This window comes from Peromyscus maniculatus, chromosome 19, assembly GCF_049852395.1.
Source record: "Peromyscus maniculatus bairdii isolate BWxNUB_F1_BW_parent chromosome 19, HU_Pman_BW_mat_3.1, whole genome shotgun sequence".
NCBI lineage: Eukaryota > Metazoa > Chordata > Mammalia > Rodentia > Cricetidae > Peromyscus > Peromyscus maniculatus.
In genome coordinates this window covers 39198379-39221107 of record NC_134870.1, presented here as the reverse complement: position 1 = coordinate 39221107, position 22729 = coordinate 39198379, and positions in this window count along the sequence as shown.

Sequence of the window (22729 nt, the reverse complement as noted above, 5' to 3'; positions counted from 1 at the left end):
ACAGAGAGGATCATGATGAACAAGGGATTCTGACCTATCATAAATGTCACAGGAATCCACTGTGGAGGTGTATTTACAATGCAATCGCCATTTTAGAACCATTACTGTTACTGTTTCGTTGAGGTCATATTTGGGGGATGGCAGTAGAACTGAGATGTATTTGAAGCCTCCGATCTTAAATTGGGTGATCGAAAAGAAACCCTCTATTAAATGGTAAATATGGACATGAATAAAAGAGGAAGTGTTTGAACTGTATTGTAGGAGGAAAGCTGGTAGTGTTTGCTGATTGATTAGCCATGGATCTGAGAGAGAAAGCAGAATTTTAAAAGACAAATGAGTTTGCTTTGAGGAACAAGGAGGAATACTGAGCTATCGACCCAGAGGGGAAAGACTGACAGAAACTCACTGTGGAGCATTAGGAGACAACAGTTCCATCTGGACCAGTTATGTCTGAGAGGCCTCCTCCATTTCCACGCAAGTATCGACACAAAGAATGCAGCTGGAGTTTCAGAACTCCAGGTTCAACAAAACACAGCTTGAAATTACGTAGTTAATATTCAAAGCAAAAACCCAGAACACAGGCTCAGTCCTGAGGTGCTTGATTAGCACGCGCAAAGACCCTGGGTTCAATCCTTAGTTTAGTATTTCCACAAAAGATCGTGATTACCCAGGAAGCACAGAGAACCTAATCACAGAGATTAAAGATTAGACATTAGAGATTAGAGATTAGCCAGGGGGAAACAAGAAAGAAACAAATCCTGGTCCTGCAAGTTAGCATGATTCCTTCCTCTGCCTATAAAATGAGGACAATGACAACAGCGTTGCCAAGGTCATTGGGAAGACAAATGGAGGTAACGTAAGAAGGGTGAAGAACTGTCTCTCATATAGCACATGGGAAACACTCAACAATTGAGTCTTATTATAAACACATCCACAGTTTCAACAGAAAAAGAAAGTGGGAGCGACCCACGTCATTTAAAGCAATAAAAATTGCTTTGTAATAGAAGAAGAAAGGAAACTATGTGCAAAATGAGGAAAAGAAAGAAATAACAGAAATAATTCTAAACTGTTATCAAATTAGTAGTCAGGAATTATATAAATTTCTAAAGCAGTAGACCCCCAAACAGTTAAATGAAAAGACACATAGAGTATAGCTGCATGGATCCAACAGCTTCCGACCTTTGGAAAATACAAAGTCCTCTGTTAATTAGCCCACTTTCATACAACATTTAGTACATAATAAATATTTACTATGGAGCTCTAAATTCATAGATAAGGATTTTGTTTGTGTAAATTCCACCTAATTCCTTTTAGATTATAGCAAGTCTCTATTCATGCTTTAATTTTTAATACCATATGGACCTAAGGAAATAAAGTACTAATTGCCCTACCAAAAAAAAGAAAAAAAAAAAGAGCTTTCCATATCTTTGTTGTTTTATTAGGTTACTACAGGCATGGAAAAAACTCACAACTAAATACTTTCTTCAAAGTCTGTAAGGCTTAATGCAATTAGAGAAACCAAGTCTAGAATCTTCTAGATGGTACTCACACAATGGGTATAATTAATTCCCCTTGGGATCAACATTTCAACAAATGGTTGTCACGACAGAGTTAAATCCTCCTTCTCCTTTCCCTGGATCTGCTGGAAACCATTAGTTTTCCTCCTCTGTTCACAGAGAACACCCCACTCCCCAGAGTGACCTAAGAATACAGGAACGTCAGAACATCCTTTATGCAGTCACTCACCTGCTATAACAGCTGGCAGCAGGGACTGTCACCTCCTCTGTCACCGAGGACAGCCTCAACAGCCTTGGAACTGAAGCTGAAGCAACCCTGGCCCTTCCTCGTTGCCACTGTCCCTGCTGAATGCTCCCTACTCACCCATACAAAAGTTCATCAAGCCTGCGCGGTCCATGTTTCCATTACGGGGAAACAATGCTAATGTTTGTTATTTCTGCAGTTATTTTTTAACAGCATCAAATTATCTTTTGGCTTTGATTTTTTTTTCTATCAAGGAAGGGTTCTTTGCACCAGTTAACTCAAGTCTTAAAAAAGGTTTCTGGGAATATTAAGGATTCTCTCCTTAATATTCTGGGTTTTCACATTCCTTCCGCAACCATATCTCATGAGTACCGTATTGCTGAATGTAGGATTGTGAATTCTGCACCATTGTGGGTAAGCAGGGGAGCTGTAAGGGTTTTAGGAAGCAGTTGAAGACCTGTGAATTTATTCACATGGATTTTTTTAAATCTTCTCTCATCTTAAATAATTTTTTCATATGTGTCATCCCATCCTTTGATCTGCAAATGACATCTTTACCGATTAAATGAAAAAGCCTCTTCTATCTGTACACCTGTCTAACCACTGACCATTTTGAAAATGAGAAACCCATTCAGCTCTGGGCTGTGCTACCACCACAGGAAGATCTATGGCCAGAGCCCACTGAGATGACAGCTTATGAGAACTACACAGTGATGTTCCCACTCTGCGTCCTGGGGTCCCCACTTGGATCATTTACCACTGTATCAAGGATCTTTCTGTTTCATAGGTGCTAGGGAGAGAGAGGAGAGGAGGGTCCTATTGTTATTGCTATTCTTGTATTAGTAATAGTAGTAATTATTTCTATTACTAGTGGTAGTAGTAGTAGTATTGAGGATGAAGAGGCCTTCATTGGAATATCAAATACCTTTTAATCTTAATAGATGCACACAGATATGTGGGCAGTCCAGGAGGTTTCACTACATAAATTAAAGGCCCCACAAATTAGGAAGTAGAAGAACTAGGCCTAAATGCCGGATCTGATACATTCCAAACTCCACGCCTCTTATTCTGTCTTCCCTGGGCTCTTTCTATTTGCAAATGGAGCACTGGAGAATTCTCACTTGCCCCACAACAGAGGCCAGACAAGACCAGTCTGGGTAACATTATCATCCACCAGTGGAGCAGGCAGTGGTATTATTTGGGGTAAATACATTAAGGGATGTCACAGAAGTTGTCCTGATTAACTCAATTCTCCTTTCAATTCTGAGAATCTTTGTCCATCAGGCCAGGGACTCCTTAAAGCAAGAGACTATCAGAACCTATTCACATACATTATAAACACACACAGTAATGCTACCGGGGACCCTTGCGGCTGTCAGGGAGCCACTAAAAATCCATTTTAAGTCAGAAAACAGCAAGATGCACTGAAAGTTCTTTCATTTCAACACCACATGCCTCTCAAATGTGTGCCCCCTTATGTAGTATTTCTGGAAAGATGCTCCTGTGAATAACACCCTTCTGAGGTCAGAAGAACAATGCAGTAACAACCATGTGGGCAACTGTATTATTACAGAATTCTGGGACAGTTTTTCCAACAGACAGGATACCTAGCAAAATCATTTTCATTAGAACAAATGGATCCTGAAAAAAGCGTGTTTCAAGGGACCACCAGGACTTGAGACCTGTGTAAGCTCAAAGAGTACCAGGAAAGAGACAGGAGTGAAATATTCTCAGAGTAGAAAGAACAGACACACTTACCCATTCCTGGATATGAAGTCATTTCAGTAGCATCTCCTTTTGGCCCCTTCCCATCCAGCTTTCTTATTCACAAAATGAGAAAATAAAGGTTAGCATCCCCTTCAGAATGATTAAGGAGGATCAGCAGTGAAGTTCTCTGACTTCTCTTAGGAACACTTGATATCACAAGAATAATGAGTGGAGAAAGTTCTGGAACCAAACAGAGGCAGGAGCATCATCATACAGTTTTCCTCAGTCCTGGACATGTGTGAATCATGAAACAAGAGTTAACTTTAAGCATGTCTGCAAGTGGTTTTTTTCAAACAGTAAAGTATGTTCCCCTAGGGCTTCTTTTTCCCCATGACCTATGTCCCATTGCCCTTGACCTTTACACTGTCTTTGTTCCGTGCAGTTTTATGGCATCATTAATGCCAGGATTTATTTATTTTTCTTTGTCCTAAAGAATTTTGATTTACTTATGTGACTTTCTACATAACCTTTGATTTAAAAATATAAAATATAAATGCTAGCTACAGATACTGGTTATTCTATGTTTGAATTAATTCACTGTAATTTAGATTTGGAAGACATGAATTTACTAATAGTTAACACATACAGCATCTGCTGAATGTCAGATTTAAGATATTTTCAGGAAACCAAAAGACAGATTCCATGTGGGCTTTTAAAGGAAGACATCAGAAAGATTTGAGAAACTGAAAAATACCCAAAACGACAAAACAGAAGGTAAGCCATTGATTTTAAGTGGGGAAAATGGGATCTTGTTGTACAAAGTATGACAACAAGTGCTGCTTCATTCTTCTATACATGCATGACAGAGACTGAAAAGGAATTGAGCTAAATTTTGTAGCCTGGAATTGAGAAGAAAATTGTGATGTGGTTCACCCCATGAAAAGCTGGTGATAAAACTGTTACAGCAGATCATGTTGAAAGTATAGAAGGATGTTTTTCAGGAGCTAAACCCTAGTATTTCTCACCAAACAATAAAAATGAACATGCAAGCATCCTAAAGTCTTCATCAGTTCAATACCTGTCACACAAGAGACGAAGAAAGCTGGCTGACCTCTTCCAATGACAACTCTTCCTACATGATTAAGGAAATAAACACTCACCACACATAAAACAGCTAAGAACAGCTGGGTAACTTTATGGCCCTCTGTAACTCATGTCTTTTAACTCGAAGGGTTAGTGTCTGAAGACTTATAAAAGACGATGAATAGGCAAAATATTCAACAGCAAACATGGCCTCCTCTGTAGCACATCAGCCCACCCATCCATAAAGCACTTTATGATCCATGGAAACAGCTCAGGCACATTCAGCTGCTTACATGCTACTTAGCTAAAGTACTGAAAGGCAATTTGTAAGATTCTCCAGTGGCTGGCTTTGAAACTTTAAAGGTGGCATATGTTAAAGAGCAGTATTTGGAAAATATTTGACAATAAAAATAAGTGATTTCATTGACTTACATAGTGTACTTCTGTTTACAACTCAAAAAAATTAGAAAAGTTTTTTTTAACTCTATAGTTAACTTCCAAATAAAATTATTTACTATGTTTTTACTTTATCATCTAAGTGTAGTCGAATCCTGTGGAATTCTTCATCTGCTGGCTGTCTTTTTACCAATGAAGCCAGGTGAGTGATGATCATTTCTGTTCGCCCATGTAAGTAATGCTGACTCAGGCTTATGCTATGCTTCCTGACAGATGACTTCTAACAGGGCTGTGTCTTGCTCGCTGCCTGATTTTACAATCATCTGCTTTCCTCGCAAACATTTTTTCTTCTCTAAGACAGACTATTTGGCACAGACTCAGTATAATGAAGAAGCATTTTGCAGCCCAAGATAAGGAAATTAAATCAGTTCAGCTGTCAATCCAGTATTTATTTACATCTTTAAAGAATTTCAACACTTAACAGTATGGATGGAAAAAAAAAAAAAAGAAATACTATCAGTTGGCATAAAAATTCCCTACCATCCAAGGTCAGCATAACATGACATACAATAACACACAGCATCTGGTTTACAAGGATTAGCTGCTTTTGCCATAAAGAGATGTTTTCTGTTTTTGTTTTTGCAGACAGGGTTTCTCTGTGTAGCTTTGCGCCTTTCCTGGAACTCGCTCTGTAGACCAAGCTGGCCTCGAACTCACAAAGATCCGCCTGCCTCTGCCTCCCGAGTGCTGGGATTAAAGGCGTGCACCACCACCACCCGGCAAAGAGATTTTTTTTAAATGTGTACCTGAAAAGATGCTGGAGAGAAAAGTGAAATGAGTGATGACAGGGGTGTTGTTAATTCACTGGAGAAATCAGGGACACGGATTTCAGGATCAGAAAACCATAGGACTACCCATCACCCAGAACACCACAGGACCACGCAGTCACCCAGTCCACCAGACAGAAGAGATCAGCTCTGAGGAGGGCACAAAGCTGGGGAAGACTGGCAGCTCAGAAGAAAAGTCAGTAGGCATGACCCAGACTTGAACTTCGAGGAGATAAAAGGAGAGCGGAGAGAGCTGCATTCATGGGCTCCATTAGTTAATTGGAAGCATCACCCAGGCCAGACTTCCTGTGGAGTTGACAGCAGTGTCCCTGGGAACACAGAATTATCTTCAGACTGAATGCTGGTCTCTGGCTGGTTAGCTGGTTGATACCATATGGGTGTATAAACTGGAGGAAGAGATAAAAGAAGATGAGGGGGAAAGATGCAAAGAAAACCTGAGTGTTAATGGCAGAATGGGAAGAAGAAAGGAGGAGGATGTAAGGAACAGGAGAGAAACAGGATGGAAGGTGGTTTGTGACACAACCCACATGAAAACAAATAACTTGCAGAGACAGAGAATTTTTTTAACTTCCTTAATTTAAGTCAAGTAGAGAAAAAAAATACAGTCTTGTCTTGGTTTTAAATGTCATGTAATTTATTCTCTAGAATTGAAGGAAAAGGGGATATCTGTATGTGCCTCTCCCATAGTTCTGGTTAGAAAATTTCAAAAATTTTATTGATCTTTTGTTTCTTAAAAGGAAACAATGTGGAAACTCAAGTTATTTTATGCATAGGTATATTTGAAAAGAAAAGTCATCCAATGCCTTGAATTCCCTATACGTCTGACAGGCATTTGCTCTGAGGTTGCTGATCTTCTTACTCAAGTGTGGAGGGGGTGACAGCATACGTTCCTAAGCACCTGGTGTCACTGTGTATCTGCAGGAGGCCTTCATTAAAACTAACACAAGAAATTTGGTGGTCAGGAACCAAGTATTTGCACTGTGACCTAGAAATGTGACCGACTTCCATCAACTGTCCAACATGAGTGTCACTAGTGGAAGACACGGCTCAGGTCAAGCAAAAGATTTTCTTAGGTATTTGTTAAAGTCCAAATTCTTGGACTCATTCAAAAACAAATTGTTCTCAGTCTAGAGTAAAGGAGAATTTGACTTCCCAGCACAGGTCTTGGGTTATTCCAAATCCAGGCATTCTTAAGAATGGCTGCAATCAGGAGCAGCCATAAAATATAAATCATGTGTGATTTTATTTTTCCATTTTGAGTGATATATTAACAAAAGAGAAATCTCATGCTGTGGGAGCCATGCAATCGACGAACAAGACTTACACTGAGAGGTTTGTTTAAGTTATTCATCAAACTGTCATTTGATCACATTCAAGAAATCTATAAAAGAGTCAAACAGGAAACCCACGGGGACAAGTAGACGAGGAAAAAACTGGGGCTCTTTTTTGCGTATTAATAGAACTGAGAACCAAATGTCTGCTGCAGCCACCTGTGAACAATCCATGCTTGACACAGGACATGGAAAGTGGTCATTTGTTTTAGATTCTGTGGCTAGCACCTCTGTAGATTTACGGGGATGAAGATAGCCGTTCATTTCCTTAGCTCTTAGTCCAAGGGAAGTCAAATTCTCAGTTCATTATTGTATGACCTTTGCCATAGAAACCAGTTGAATGCTCTCTATAAAAAAATTTTCCTTTAGTCATATAATATATTGCCAAAAAAGATGAAGAGCCTGAGAAATAAAAGGTGCTTCTCATGTAGTATCTCATGCCATGTAAGGAAATAAATGTAATATATATATATATATATATAATCTTAGCTACTCTAAGTATTAATTAAACTGTTCTCTAAATTCTTCAAGAGCAAACAGCTACTCTCTAAAACCCTTAGAGAGTCACCATGGAACCTAATTGACTTGATTCTGTTCAAAATTCATCACCTATAATTAATGCACTAAAAGACAGGAGACAGATTTTCACATCTCAAGTTTATAATCCCCGGGATTTTAAATGTACATGACCTCCAGCCTAGTTTTTACCCTATAAACGTCACATTCATGTAGAGATGAAATGTCATTTGCCACTCGAGTATGTACTAGTTCTAAAGTCCCAGGAAGTAAGTGAAGTGTTGAATTCTTTAATATGTTGAGCCTCTTGTCCTGAGCTGTGATTTTTACCCTATAGAGAACTAGCATGACTCTCCTCAAAAAAATATAAAGTCTTATCTTTGTCTTCCTGTGGTCCCCCAGGACAACAGAGATTGGCAAGGTCCTCCAGGTTATTAGCCTCATAAAACTTTATTTGCTACATCTGACATGACATAGATGTAGAGACTGAAAGATAATTTTAGGGACAAAGATTTATGTTTATAAAAGAAATCTTAAGACCCTGAAATTTTAGTGGAAAATAAAATCTGAGACTAAGTATGAAGTCGGGATTACTAAGGTGATTATACATAGATATAAAATACATGTTAGTATCTAGTTAGTTGTAAATAAATCTCAGATTATCCTTTTAATAAATAAGAGATTAAAATAATATAATATGAAAATGTGACATTTATTGTGTATATGCTATATACTGAGGGTTTATAACATATATATAAACTCATTTTATTCTTATTTTATAGATGGTTTGCTTGATTAAAGAGGTTAAGTAATTTGTCCAAGGTTATCATACTTGGTAGTAAAATTCAGATTTATATCTGTCTCACAACCATGTTTATCATCTTAAGCTTCACAGGAACTCCTGTTTTCTTTAACAACAAATGCTTCTCTGCCTGTACTGCTGGCTTCCCAGTTCTTCCCAAGAATTGACAAGCAGGGAGATGAATTTGCTCTCACCTGTAGTCAGCTGGGCCAACCTTGCCTGGACACTGCTGGTCTCCTTCATGACCTGAAAGTCTGTTGAGGTCTCTCTGTCTCGGCTGACATTTATGGAATGATAAAGATGGGCAAGGATGATGTTATCTGGCCCCACCTACCTACCCTGTGCTGTCACTGGGAAGGTTCCCCCAACTGTCCATCCAGAGGCACACTTAGCCCAAGGCACCAAGAGTAGAGCTAAATTGTCCTAAGCAGCACTGCTGTCCTGCAGACAGCATCAGAGCAAGCATGCAGCTGACTGCATGCCTTATAGGAAAAGGCCGATGAGAGACCCCAGAAAGAACATTGAGGGGTCTAAAGTAACGTCTGACGGAGATGAGAGAAATGTTCACACTGAAAAGAGATGAGCCAAACATTTCCAAGACACCAGAAAATTTAGAAATAAGTTAGTCTTAAAACGCAAAATTTAAAAATTAAGATGTCTTTCATTCCTCTGGGGAAGTCAAAACATTTTCTGTTTGGAAAATCTTGGACTGTTTTGTCCTGTTTCCTCCATCAGGGTTTTTTTTTTTTTTTCTGTTGGTATCAGGTAACTGAGGTACTTTGTGTGTATTTTGAAACTACCATATGATGATTACACAGTCATACGAAATCTAACACAGACACCACTCTGACCATAAAGCATGCCTTCAGATATGTAGTGTGTGCACGCACAGACACACACACACACACACACACACACACACACACACACACACACACACAGAGACACACACTTCACACACTTCACACTTTCATCTGCTATAAATGAAATCCCACAAGCTAACTGGCTGAATTTGTCATAAAAAAAGAAATGCCTCTAAAGGAAGAGACTGCCAATTTTTCTCAGAACTGTTAGGTTAAGCCAGCTACCAGTAAATGACCCCCAAAGACCAACTATTTAAATTGTATAGAAATAAAAATGCCTACTTTGGCTCATCTGTGATAAGATCCCAGGTAATGTAGTTATATGCTCAAGAAGAATATGGCAGAAAAAGGAAAGAAAGAAAATCCTACATCCCAGCTTTACTTTTCCAGACTGTTCAGACATGCTGCTATTAAGATCGCAATACTTCAAATTTCCTTTGAAAAAAACATTTGACACTATGGGTTAGAGCCTTTAAAAGGTGTTACTTCCATTTCAACCAGTAATGACACTCATTTCTAAAAAAAAAAAAAACCTGTGAAAATAATCTTCAAGGAGGGAAATAGAAGGAAGAAAGAAAGAAAGAAGGAGAGGTAATGTGGGAAAGAGAGAGCAAAGAAAATCAGTTTCATACACAAGAGGATTTTTGAGTTTGCCTGCTTTTGTTTGTTTTGTTTAGGGTTGTAGAAATATCAAAAATTAAAAAAAAAAAAACTAAACAGTAGCAGGTGGTCCATCACTCTGTAGTCTATAGCAGAGGCACTGAAAAGACTCATTGGGCAGACAGTCAAAAAACTTTTTGATTTTTTGTTTGTTTGTTTGTTTGTTTTTTTGAGACAGACTTTCTCTGCGTAGCCTCAGCTGTCCTGTCATATCCTCAGACTCACAGAGATCCACCTGCCTCTGTCTCCCAATTGTTGAGATTAAAACTCCCCAGAAGAGACCTTGCCTTGGAGGAGGTGGGAGTGGGGGGTGGATTCGGGGGGAGAGCTGGGGGTGGGAGGATGGGGGAATTTGTGGCTGATATGTGAAATTAAGTTAATTATAAAATAAAAATACTATTAAAAAAAGAATTTTTTTTTTTTAAAAAATGTGTGTGCCACCACCGCCTGGCTATGTAAAATATTTTATAAAAAGTTTATGTTAGTACGAAGAGATGCTGTCTGCAATGTTAAATTTTTTAGACAATATATTAACTCAAATATAGAGAATTTGTGCATTAAAAACAATCTTGAGAGTATATGTCAGTGCTTATCTTTATGGATTAGAAGGCATAATTTTTTTTTTGTTCTCACAATTTCCAGAAAAAGGTCCATAGGAAGTTGTGAATATAGGACATCATGTTCTAGGAAGTAAATAAGGCAAAAAGTCAGAGGGCCACAAATAGGAGGAGGGGAAAGGAAGTGGGCTGAAGAAGTGTTTTGTTTTCTGTACCAAATTTTAGGGAGGGGTTCTGGATAAAAATCACAGGGAAATTTTGCTAAAATGCAGATTCCTAGGTCCCACAGTAAATGGCCAGTTGTTCTGGACTGTGCCTAATTATCATTTTTTTTGAAAACAGGTAAATTTGTATATCAGGCAGTCAGTTAATATGGGTATAGTTTTTTTAAATCACTCACTTAATGGCAGAATAATTTCCTGCCAAACAAAATGCATCTTCTGTGACATAAAGTGTGTCTCACAGGGGTCTGGCCAGCCTGATCACATTTGCATTGAGAATCAGGAAGAATGAATCTGCTTAAACTGAATTATAAGCCAGGATAGCATGCGTAATTGAAAATGTGAGCCAGGATAAGGAGGAGAAAGAGGTAAGGAAAGAAAGGAGGTCACAGAGATGTGGACAGGTGGAAAAATCCCCATAGTAACCAAGGTGAGAGGTAACGCACAGATTCTCATCCTGACAATACCCTCAGGGAATTTAACAAGCTTGCAGCAGCATCCCATGCACATTTCCTAAGTGTGTGTTGAGTGGCTTGGGGGATAAAAATTATTCTATGCTTTCAGAATTTCACTTTGTAGAAAGAATAACTGCCTCATAGAATAAGCATAGTGTTTCTGTCTGCAGATCTCCAAGAGACAGAAACACACGTGGATGAGAGGGGTGGGGGAGAGAGAGAAAGAGAATAGGGAAGAGAGAGAGAGTGAGAACAGAGAAGAGATAAACATGAAGAGGAAATACCATGGTACAAAAAAAATACCACCAACGGCAATGGGTTCAGAAAATATGTGATCATTTTTGACAAAAGAGATGGTAGGAACTATGAATAAAACAAGTATTGTCTCGAACTCACAGAGATCCGCCTGGCTCTGCCTGGGCTACCAAGTAAGTCCCAGGAAAGGCGCAAAGCTACACAGAGAAACCCTGTCTCGAAAAAAACAAACAAACAAAAAAAAAAAAAAAAAAAAAAACCAAGTATTGTCAAAAGTGAAAGTTTCGAAAGACACAGGGATCGCCCAATGACAGAGAAATGGATGAGATCTACATGAACAACCTGGACGTGAGTGGGGGTAATGAAGGGCAAGAGTCAAGGGAAAGAGAGCTTAGGGGAGCAGGAGATCCCAGCTGGATCAAGAACAGAGAGGGAGAACAAGGAATAAGAGACCACGATAAATGAAGACCACGTGAGAATAGGAAGAAGCAAAGTGCTAGAGAGGTCCACAGAAATCCACAAAGATACCTCCACAATAGACTACTGGCAATGGTTGAGAAACAGCCTGAACTGACCTACTCTGGCGATAGGATGGCCAAACACCCTAATTGTCGTGCTAGAAACCCCATCCAATGACTGAGGGAACCGGATGCAGCGATCCACGGCCAGGCCCCAGGTGGAGCTCCAGGAGTCCAATTGGCGAGAAAGAGGAGGGTTTGTATGAGCGAGAATTGTTGAGACCAAGGTTGGAAAAAGCACAGGGACAAATAGCCAAACGAATGGAAACACATGAACTATGAACCAACAGCTGAGGAGCCCACAACTGGATCAGGCCTTCTGGATAAGTGAGACAGTTGATTAGCTTGAACTGTTTGGGAGGCATCCAGGCAGCGGGACCGGGACCTGTCCTCAGTGCATGAGTTGACTGCTTTGAACCTGGGGCTTATGCAGGGACACTTTGCTCAGCCTGGGATGAGGGCACTGGACCTGCCTGGACTGAATCTACCAGGTTGAACTCAATCCCCTGTCTTTGCCCTGGAGGAGATGGGAATGGGAAGAGGGCTGGGAGGAAGGGGGGGGAACGACACATGACATGATGGACAAGAGAATCTGTGGCTGATATGTAAAATTAAATTAAATTATAAAATAAAATAAAATTTCAGAGAACAAAAAAAAGTGAAAGTTTCACTTAAGATTTTCTTTCTTGGAAACATTCATCAGTATTATCTATGTTGTCACTAATCAGTCTGGGGGAAGAGCACAATTAAGAGAGCTACATGCTTTAATATGTCTGTTTTAATTCCATCATTTCAATAAAAATGTATTTGTTTCATTGTCTCTGTAGTGATAATAATCACATAGCACTAGCTTATATCAGTCATGTGTGATCCAGATATAAATGCTCCTTATATACATAGTAGGTTTCTCCTCTTTCATCTACAGTATTTTATATAGTCCTCATTCATTAGATTTTATCACATCATTGAAACATTTCAGAAATCTTGTAATACAAGCATGGCACTCTATTAACCATAACAGACAAGTTTTAAAGTTTTACATTTTTAAATTTCTTTTCTTTTCTTTTTTTTTAAGATTTATTGATTTATTATGTGTACAGTGTTCTGCCTACATGCATGCTTGCAGGCCAGAAGAGGGCACCAGATCTCATTATGGATGGTTGTGAGCCACCATGTGGTTGCTGGGAATTAAACTCAGGACCTCTGAAAGAACAGCCAGTGCTCTTAACCACTGAGTCATCTCTCCAGCCCCCTTAAATTTCTTTTCTAACAATTTTACTTCCATGAGGTAGAGGAAATCACTAGAGCTACTTGCCCTATGGACTTAAAAATTGCTCTAGGAAAATTTGAAATCTTAGAAAAATAGAAGTCATCCATCCTATCTTAGAATTGAAAGCAATGATGGGACACTACTGAGCTAAATGGCATTTGTGTGCAGATGCTATAAGCACCGTTAACATTTTAAATGGAATAATGTAAGCCTATTTCTAGAGACCCTGAAAAGCATTAGAACTTAGCAAGGATAAAACATCAAGAGGCTAAAATATGTTAATATAATCACAATCTAGCAAAAGATGAGTTTGGTAAAAGAAGACACACTAAGCTGTTTTGTGTGTTTTGCTGGGGTTTGGTTCAGTGTGATAAATTGTCAAGCTAATAGGAGAAATGACTCTATCCCAGGACAAATATATACCAAAGTAACAGGGGTCTTAGGACTATTGTCAGCTAATAAAAAGAAATGTGCACACTTAGAGTTAGGGATGACTAGCAGGTTTCCCACCTATATTCCACAAGACTAGACAGAAGAAGAAAAGAAAGATTTGACCCTTTGTTTGGGCAGATGATTAAATACTAACATAGAGTCAAATTACTTTTGTTCAGACAGGCTATCAGAGGCAATAAGCATTGTGCTGGAAAGTAGAGACCAGGCATGGTTAAAAGGAAATTGGATCTCCAGATCAGCAGAGTGATAGCAGGTAAACACTCTCTGACTTTGAATAAGACTGTGGCCAGACCCTTCTTAAAAACTACAGCTTAGGATAGGGACCAGACTTGGAAAATTGCTGGCTCTCTTTGAGAAACAAAGTTCATTTTCCATTAACATTTTCTCTAGTATAAAGGGCAGATGTCAGGACTGTAGATTAGCTTAATAAACAAATTGCAGAATTTTTCTGGAATATTTAGAAAAGAATATGGTAAGCATTAGGAAAATGTACACTTGGACTAAGAATATGCAATGGGATTGCTTCAGGTAACATCCTATATAGACAATACTGCACATACAGTGTGATATACTTCAAAGTGGGAATATTTCAATATCTTCACTAATGTCCTTGTAGACAAGGTGAGATGTTATGGCTGAGACAGAGGTGGAGGCCTGACAACTTCCATCCTGATCAAGGAGTCAGTGGAAGCAAAGGCTCTGTTGATATGCCACATGATTCTGCTATTGGTCCTGTCTCGATCAGGTTATTTCAAATTACGTATAAAGGATATTGAAGAGCAAGTGCATCAAATTTATAGAGGACAAAAGTGTTGGTGAGATATGTACTTGCTTAAATAAGGGAAGATAAATTTAAAAGTTCAGAAGATTGGAATAATATGATTGTGGTGGGGTTGGTTTGTTTTACCATTTCATTTTGTTTGGTTTTTGTGTGAGGGGTTACACCCAGGGCCTCACACATGCTAGTCAGCCTTTGATCATGGAATCACTTTCCTCCTCATGGGACTTTGTGTGTATGTGTGTGTGTGTGTGTGTGTGTGTGTGTGTATGTGTGTGTGTGTGTTTTAAAATTGAAATTATTTATATAATCTAAATAATACAGATTATTTGTATATATAAACAGGTATCTAAAATTATTTACATAATTAGTAGGGGAAAAAAAAGGCCAGGAAATCTTGATGTGAGAGTAGTTGATTTGAAAGGTAACCAGGGGGATTTGTTGACAAATAAGCAGATGAAAAACATACCATGAAGCCCATGCTTCCCAGTTCAGCTTTACCTATTATGTTACCTCTGTTCACACCTGTATCAACTGTTCGATGAGTCAGAAACTGGGAAGGTGGGGTTTCCTTTTGAAATCCTGTCTCAAAGCACCTGGAAGCTTATCTTTGGGGAATCTGAGTTAGAAATGTCTGTCTTGACTGCATCAATTTACCTAACAGATAAGAGAGCATCCACCATGAGCCTGTCCCTTTTCTAAGTACTGAGACTGGTTAACTAGGAGATATAGCATGCTCATAAAAATAAGAACAAATTACAATCATCATCCAGCTATAAGAAACTTTTTAAGTACATTGTTGAATTAAGAGCTAGGTCTCTTTCATCATAAAGTTTCCAGTGTGGGAATAACAAGTGAGCAAATAATGACTAAAAAATGAAATATTGGTAAATGTTGAGAAAAAGAGTCATGATGTCATAGACCATAACTAACAATGGGAAAACTGTAGATAGTTGTTCCAGAAAAGATTGACTGGGATTTACATTCACCTAAGGTGACTATTTAATGATAAAACAGAAGCCATGTCAACCATGGGTAGACAGAATTTCAGTCAGCTTTCATGCTTACTATTGTAATGATAAAAAAGCCCTTAGGCTTAAGTGAGTTTATAATATAAAGGAGATTCTCTCTGAATGGAAAATCAAGAGTTGAACTCCTCTGAGTAGAAAAGATCATGCCTTCCTCTAATATTCCTGATTGGAAAATATGTCATTTTCTCATTTCAAATTTAAAAAGTAGAAGAAGCAAAATTTATTAATATAGATGTGAAGACCAATGACATCAGTTGCTGATGGGAGACTAGTTCACTGCTGTCAAGCTTTATTATAATTTTTCAGTTGGAAAATAGAAACTGCATACATAGTCACCTCTTTGCATTCACTGGGAAGTAGATCTGGGACCTACAAGGTCAGCACAAGCCACAAACACTCAAATCCTTTACATAAAAAGGCAGAGCATTTACATAAAACCTACACATATTCATACATCCTTTGATGTATTTTTCATCACCTGATGATTGCTTGTAACACCTACAAGAATGTAAATCCTATGTAAATAGTTGTTATACTGCATTGGTTAGGGAATGACAAGAAAGCACAGATATACAGGGTGTGTGTGTGTGTGTGTGTGTGTGTGTGTGTGTGTGTGTGTGTGTGTATGTGTGTATGTGTGTGTGTATACATAAAAAAAATCTATGACTGGTTGAATCTGAGATATCAAATGTGTAGCTATGAACTGACTTAATTTGGTGTACACACGATTTTGTGAAATATATGTATATATATATATATACATATATAAACAATACACATTAACATTATCTGTTGCTCACATGCTTATTTTTCATGATGAGAGTACTTTAAACCTCTCAGTCACTTTCGGGTATATAATAAGCTGCTATTAACTGTAGTCATTTTGTTTTATAATATATTTCTTGGACTTATTCCTTTGTATAATAACTTTTTGATTTATTATTATGGGAGGGGGCATACATACATACACACCTGCCGTGGTGTGTGAAGGTCCGAGGACAACTCCTGTGGAGTCGGTTTTCTCGTTCCTCCTGTACTGAGGTCCGAGAATCGAGCTCAGACTGCTGTGCTTGCACAATGCACCTTCACCTACTGAGCCGTGCACTGGTCCTCGCTGAATTTTCTCTGTTGCTCTTTGGTCATCATTTCCCCAGCCTTTTTCTGCTTCTACCTCAGGTCTCTGCTGATGACACGCTCCTCCCTGCTCCTGTGGGTTCCTCTAGACTCCATACGTAAGTAAGATCATCTGTCCACTTGTGCGGGAGGAGGCTCTCTGTCCTCCCTAGAGACAGTGCACCACTTAGAAGGCCACAGAGGCCATTACCCTTGTACTTTATTTAATCGTTTCCAACACATTTCTTATGATGACAATAAACATTTTGTCCAAAAAGCTTATCCAGGTGGGTAATAACAGAAAACTCCTGTTCCTGCTTCCAGCCAAGGCTCACATGAAGCTCTCGGTACAGGTAAGAGGAAACTGCCAGTTCCTGGCCTATGACAGCCAATGACCAGGGGTGCAATGAGAAGCAGAAAATGTGCTGGTACCCCAAATCTCTTCATGGGTAAAGAAAGACAACTATGACATCTGCCAGGCAAACTCAACCAAGCACAAAAACATAAGTGGAAGACTCACAAAAGATTACCCATGACATGAAATTTTAAATCAGTCAACAAGACCAATTTTCCTAGAAACTTTAGCACTAGCTTTCACTGGAAGAAGAAAAAAAATAATCTCTTTAATGTTCTTTGATTTGTAGATCTGAAGCCGGGATCATTCTTTGAACAGCGAAGAAACAGAAACCAAAATAAATGGGACTATGGGAAACACAGTGAAAGGAAAGGAAGCAGTGATAGTTCCCCAGAGGAGCAGGGAAGAGATGTGCTACTTAGAGACGCTGATCCTAGAGGCAGAGGCTGTAATTGAGACCGTTGTAAGAATAAACAGTAGGGAAACTCAGACAAAACCAACTAAAGAGCCACAAGGGGACATATCACCACCATAGGTCTCTCAGTGCCTTTTCAGCAAAGACTAGCTTGACACATGCACACCAGGGTCATAGTTTCCTTTATACCTAGAGACAGGACTTTATGATTTTATACAGGTGCCCCATGCTTGTCCTTCTTAATATTACTATTATTTAATTTAGTATTTATAATATTGCAAGGAGAAGCTTGGAGCTTTGGTGATTGACTAAAATAAATAAATAGTTTTAGTTGTAGAAAAACAGGTAGCTATGCAGCTTATGAAGACACTGTATCATTCCCAAGCTCCATGTGTATAGAAAAACAAAAATGATAAATTGAGGAATATTGGGAGACAGATGCATGCAAAAATGAGTGAATGATCAATATTTCAGAAGGCAACAGAGGCACAAGAAGGTCTGAATTACACACAGCTTTGAAATGCAACAAGTTGCCAAAGGCTGAGGAGTGGAGACAGAGCCCGCCTGCAGCTGCCTTGGATTTCTGTGGTTTTAAAGACTTCATATAGTAGCATTGTCTGAACATGGAACCGACAGCCGATTGGGGCAAAGGAAATCAGAAAGGACCTGTGGATGCCAAATGTCCATCCCTCTCTTTCTCTTACTTCCTTCACCATAAAAATTTGCCCCATAGCCTATCATTTCAGTGTCCCTGACTCAAAGTTCATGTGCTCTTTAGAATATACATATAAGACAAAAACTACATTCTAGGAAGTCTGACTAGTACAATCCTTCTCAACTCGGTTTCTTGTGAAATAAATAAAAACAAAATATGGGAGACGGTTGTGGGAGAGGGTTGGGAGGAAGTTGCAAGAATTCATGGGAGTTTGGAGTTCAGGCTGAAACAGTGTGTTTGAGGCAAGCATGTATAAACTTTTATGAGTTCCGTGAAGGAGAATTTCTGCAAAGAAGCTGGGTACAAAGGCTATTGACAGAACAGGCTGCTAGAGACCACTGTGGAGAGATTAGAAAGTTGCAGACCTGGAGTCTGTTCACATTTGATACTGGGCCATCCTGAGCTCCATAGCCATTCCTCCCTTACATCTGTGTCAGAAATAATATCCTCCGGCTAACACAGTGGTTCTTAACCTGTGGGTCGCAGGAGACACATATCAGCTATCCTGTGTATCCCATATTTACATTACGATTCATACCAGTAGGGAAGTTAGAGTTATGAAGCAGCAATTAAATAATGTTATGGCTGGGGGTCACCACAACGTGAGCAACTGTGTTAAAGGGTTCCAGCATTAGGAAGGTTGAGAACCACTGGGATAACAGAAAACAAAAAACTTTTGGAAGGGCTGGAGACGTGGTTCAGGGGTCAAGGATACTTGCTGTTCTTGCAGAGAATCCAGGTTCAGTTCCCAGCACCCACACAAAGGTTTATAGCCATCTGTAACTCTAGTTGCAGGGAATCCAACCCCCTTTCTGGTCTCTATGGGCATAGGCATGCATGGCATGTATATATATGCACACAGAAAAATATGATAAATAAATTTTAATTAAAAAAAAAACCTCTGGGAGTGTATGAACCTAGTAGCCACTAGCTTCCACCAATCCAAAATCTAAAAATGTGAAAAGGTGGCATGTGATGCCTACAGCTGAGATTTCTCTACTTTGCTGTAATCCACCTCTCTGATGTTTCTATTAATGTACTTAAAATGTGTCTTGACTTGTGACTTTTTGTTATGTTACTGTAAAAAACATTATAAAACTACTTCCAGAGCATAATATGGAATTTGGGGTAACTCTTAAGTGGCTCCAGAATAAACTTTCTCTTATCCCCTTTGGGGAGAGGGTTGTAATTTTTCCTCCTCAGCTGTATAAGAAATTTTAGATATGACAAAGTCTCCATAAAGAAAGGATTCTGAAAGAAGGTGAAAGTATGTCAAAACCTAACTTCCTGGAGGTCATTATTACTCTTTAGGCAAGGTCATAGTGGTCTCACATCACAGAAAAATGAAAAAACGATACAACTGGTATGCAGTTCTCACCATTCAGGGTTAACAGATGGGAAACACTTGGATGCGAACAGACAGTTGGAATTAAGAAAAACACATGTGATAAATCATCTGCTTCTAACCATAGAAAGATAAAATGGCGCTGTGTGCTAATGTATTCATTTCTAAAGCAGGATGTGGGGCCCAGAGGAGACAGAATCAGTGCAGTTAACATTTTCCCTCAGTCTTGAGCTCATTATCAAAAATGATTACTTGTGTAAAAGAAAAGAAAAAGGTGAGTGGGGAGAGAGTGGAGGAAGGAGACTCAGTTGCAGTTAGAAACAGCAGAGCCAGTGGAGAGGGGATGTGTACAGAAACCAGGTCAGAGGACTGTTCAAACCACTGGTGACCTGCAATGGCCAAGGGTGACCTAATGACTCCAGCAACTTCCACTGCAGCTATTGAAAGTCTTCCCCGGACTGCGCTTTGCTCGCACACCCAAGCATGTGTGCATCCAAGCTTTCTTTCCTGGCCTCCAAGCTTTCCTTCCATGTAAGGAAGTACAATTCCTCAATGGCAAAGGGATCAGAAAGGATCAGCATGGACTACGTTTTGGGAAATGAGATCACAAAATCATTAACCTTGGGAAATTATGAGTGAGGATAAAGGCTTTGGGGTGCGGCCTGGGATCCCCAGAAATGCTGCTGGCATTCGTGATGTAGGAAGACTGGAAGTGTACTATGCTTGCAAAGGAAATACAGGCAGGAGTGGGGAATTGGGGTTGCCAACTTGACAATTCTGTGAAGAATTTGATAAGCATGTTTTAAAGCAATTTTCCATCTTTCTCAGACTAATTTCTTGAAACTAATAACCTCATTCTCCATTTTGTATGCAAATTCATTTTCTGACTATCTTAGAAAGAACATGTATTTGAAAGTGCCTGTTCATCCTCAGATATCACAGCTTTGGGAAAACAAAGTGAAGAAAAATTTTATATAATCCTCATCACAGGGCTGTCTTTTCAAAAGGGAAGGAGTATGAACTAATAGTGTGCCTATTACTTTACACATCTTAAGCTTGACATTTGGTGCTCTGAGAATCATTTCCCAGCCCACTGGAACAAATGCACTAAAAAAAAATAATAAATCATGATATCTCCTTTCTCTGACTTATAAATAACATTCCACTTAGTCAATTCAAATTGAGAAACAAACTTCTAATGGCATCCATTTGCACTGTTGCTAACGACAACCCCCACACTTTTAAGAACATACAGCCTTGCTGTATATTTAAACAAACTTAATATGCTCCAGAGAGTCCCTCAGGCATTTCTGTGTTTGGAACTCTTCATTACTTACCCATCATAAAATTATGGTTTCTCTTTTTATTTTATTCTGCCTCTCAAGTTGTCTCCCACAGCACTTTTCACCAGGACCTCTCTGTTAGCTGTGAACTTCGGAAGGTTTATTTTTAACCCTTGCACTTGTACCCTCTTGCATTTATAGACCAGAAATGTGTCCTATATAACAAACCCATTCTTTGACTTCCATGCCGGCATTTCAGACTGCGGCCAGTTGGACAGACACTTCATTCAGTCACTGACAGTTCATTCTGGCCAGACTAGTGCAGCTGGGGGATTAGAATTTCTCAGTCATTGAGTACTTTTTTTTTCCTGGAGAAAGATTTGCAGTCTTTAAAAACAGGCTAATTTATCCCATATATCTGTACAATGCCATAAGTGAGCTAACAATTGCCCAATCAGTACAGTGTTCTTGTTACTAAGGAGGGGAAGTATGCCACTAACAAAGAATAAGACAAAAAATACTTGGGAAAGAATATCCACAGTGATTTATGTATGGCCTATTTTCCTGGAGACTCTCAACTTTCACTTGGGAATAACTACCCTTGGAAAAGTCAAATAAGCCTTTTCCAGCTAGACGGTACATAACTCCAACAATTAATTATGCTGGAGGTTATACAATAGGAAATGGGAATATACAGTCGAAGATCATTGTTCCCATTCTAGGTAGCAGTAGATGTTTCTGTAGATGATCTAGTGATCCCCCGTAGCCTCTACTGAGTACTATGGAAGTCCAAGGATGGAGTGAGGCCAGGTTGGTATGTGTGCCATAGGGGTCATCTCTGCAATAGCTTCTTAAGAGAGCTCTGGAGCGCCAGTCCCTTTCCCTGAGATAATGATGGTAAGAAAAGACCCTTACCCAAAAAGAGAAGACTGGGTGCAAAACAACAGAATTTAGAAGCAATATTTTATTTACATGAAACTATCTATGGGTTAGAAGTTCTAGAACTTCCAATGGATTAAATGTCCTGTGAGCATAGGACTGAGACAATTAGGCGAGGAAATGGGGTCCTTATTTGGCAGATTAAAGGAAATCAGTGGATGAAGAGGCATGTGTTTCAGAGATCACACTAGTAGGAAAACATGTCCTAGGGAAGTAAGATTGAAGACAAAGACTCCTCCAGGATACAAGGTGTTGCAAAGAATACTAAATAGAGTAGAGGAAGTAGGAATGAACAAATGAAAAGAGTGCATACCTGGAAAGAAACCAAAGAGCTGTGGGAGGAGCTTTGTGTGCTGTGAATATGTGCTGCTTTAATTAGTTGATAATAAAAGCTAATTTGACCTATAGCCAGGCAGAATAAGGCAGGACAGAAAAGCCAAACAGAGATACAGAGAGAAAGAAAGACTGAGTCGGGGCAGATGCCATGAGCTGCCCAAGAAACAAAATGCTGGAGGACCAGTAAGCCATGCACCATGTGGCAATAAATAAATTAATAGCAATGGGTTGATTTAAATGTAAAAGCTAGTAATAAGCCTGAGACATCAGCCAAATATTTATAATTAATATAAGCCTCTATATGGTAATTTGAGAAGCAGCTGCCTGGTATTTGGGAATTACTGTAGGGAAAGAAACTTCCATTTACACCAAACCAATTGTATTAACTCATCCTACAGCAAGATGCTTGGTGTTTCTGAGTGGATACAGGTGTTGCTCTCAGGTTAAAATAAATGTTATGACAAAGAAGCATCTTGAAGACCATAGCTTTATTAAAATTGAAGAAGCTCAGAAAGATGCTGGCTTTCTTAATATATATCTTGGAGTGAAGTCATGTTTGATAGGCCAGTCATGCAAGGTAATTAAATTGGTGATGATACCGAGACCACAGAGCAGAGAGGGGCAGAACTGAAGCTAGAAATAAATACAGGTAGGGACATCAGGAGATGAAGGGATGTATTTTAGATGAAAGGTCCAAAGACAAAGGGTGGGTTACAGAAAACA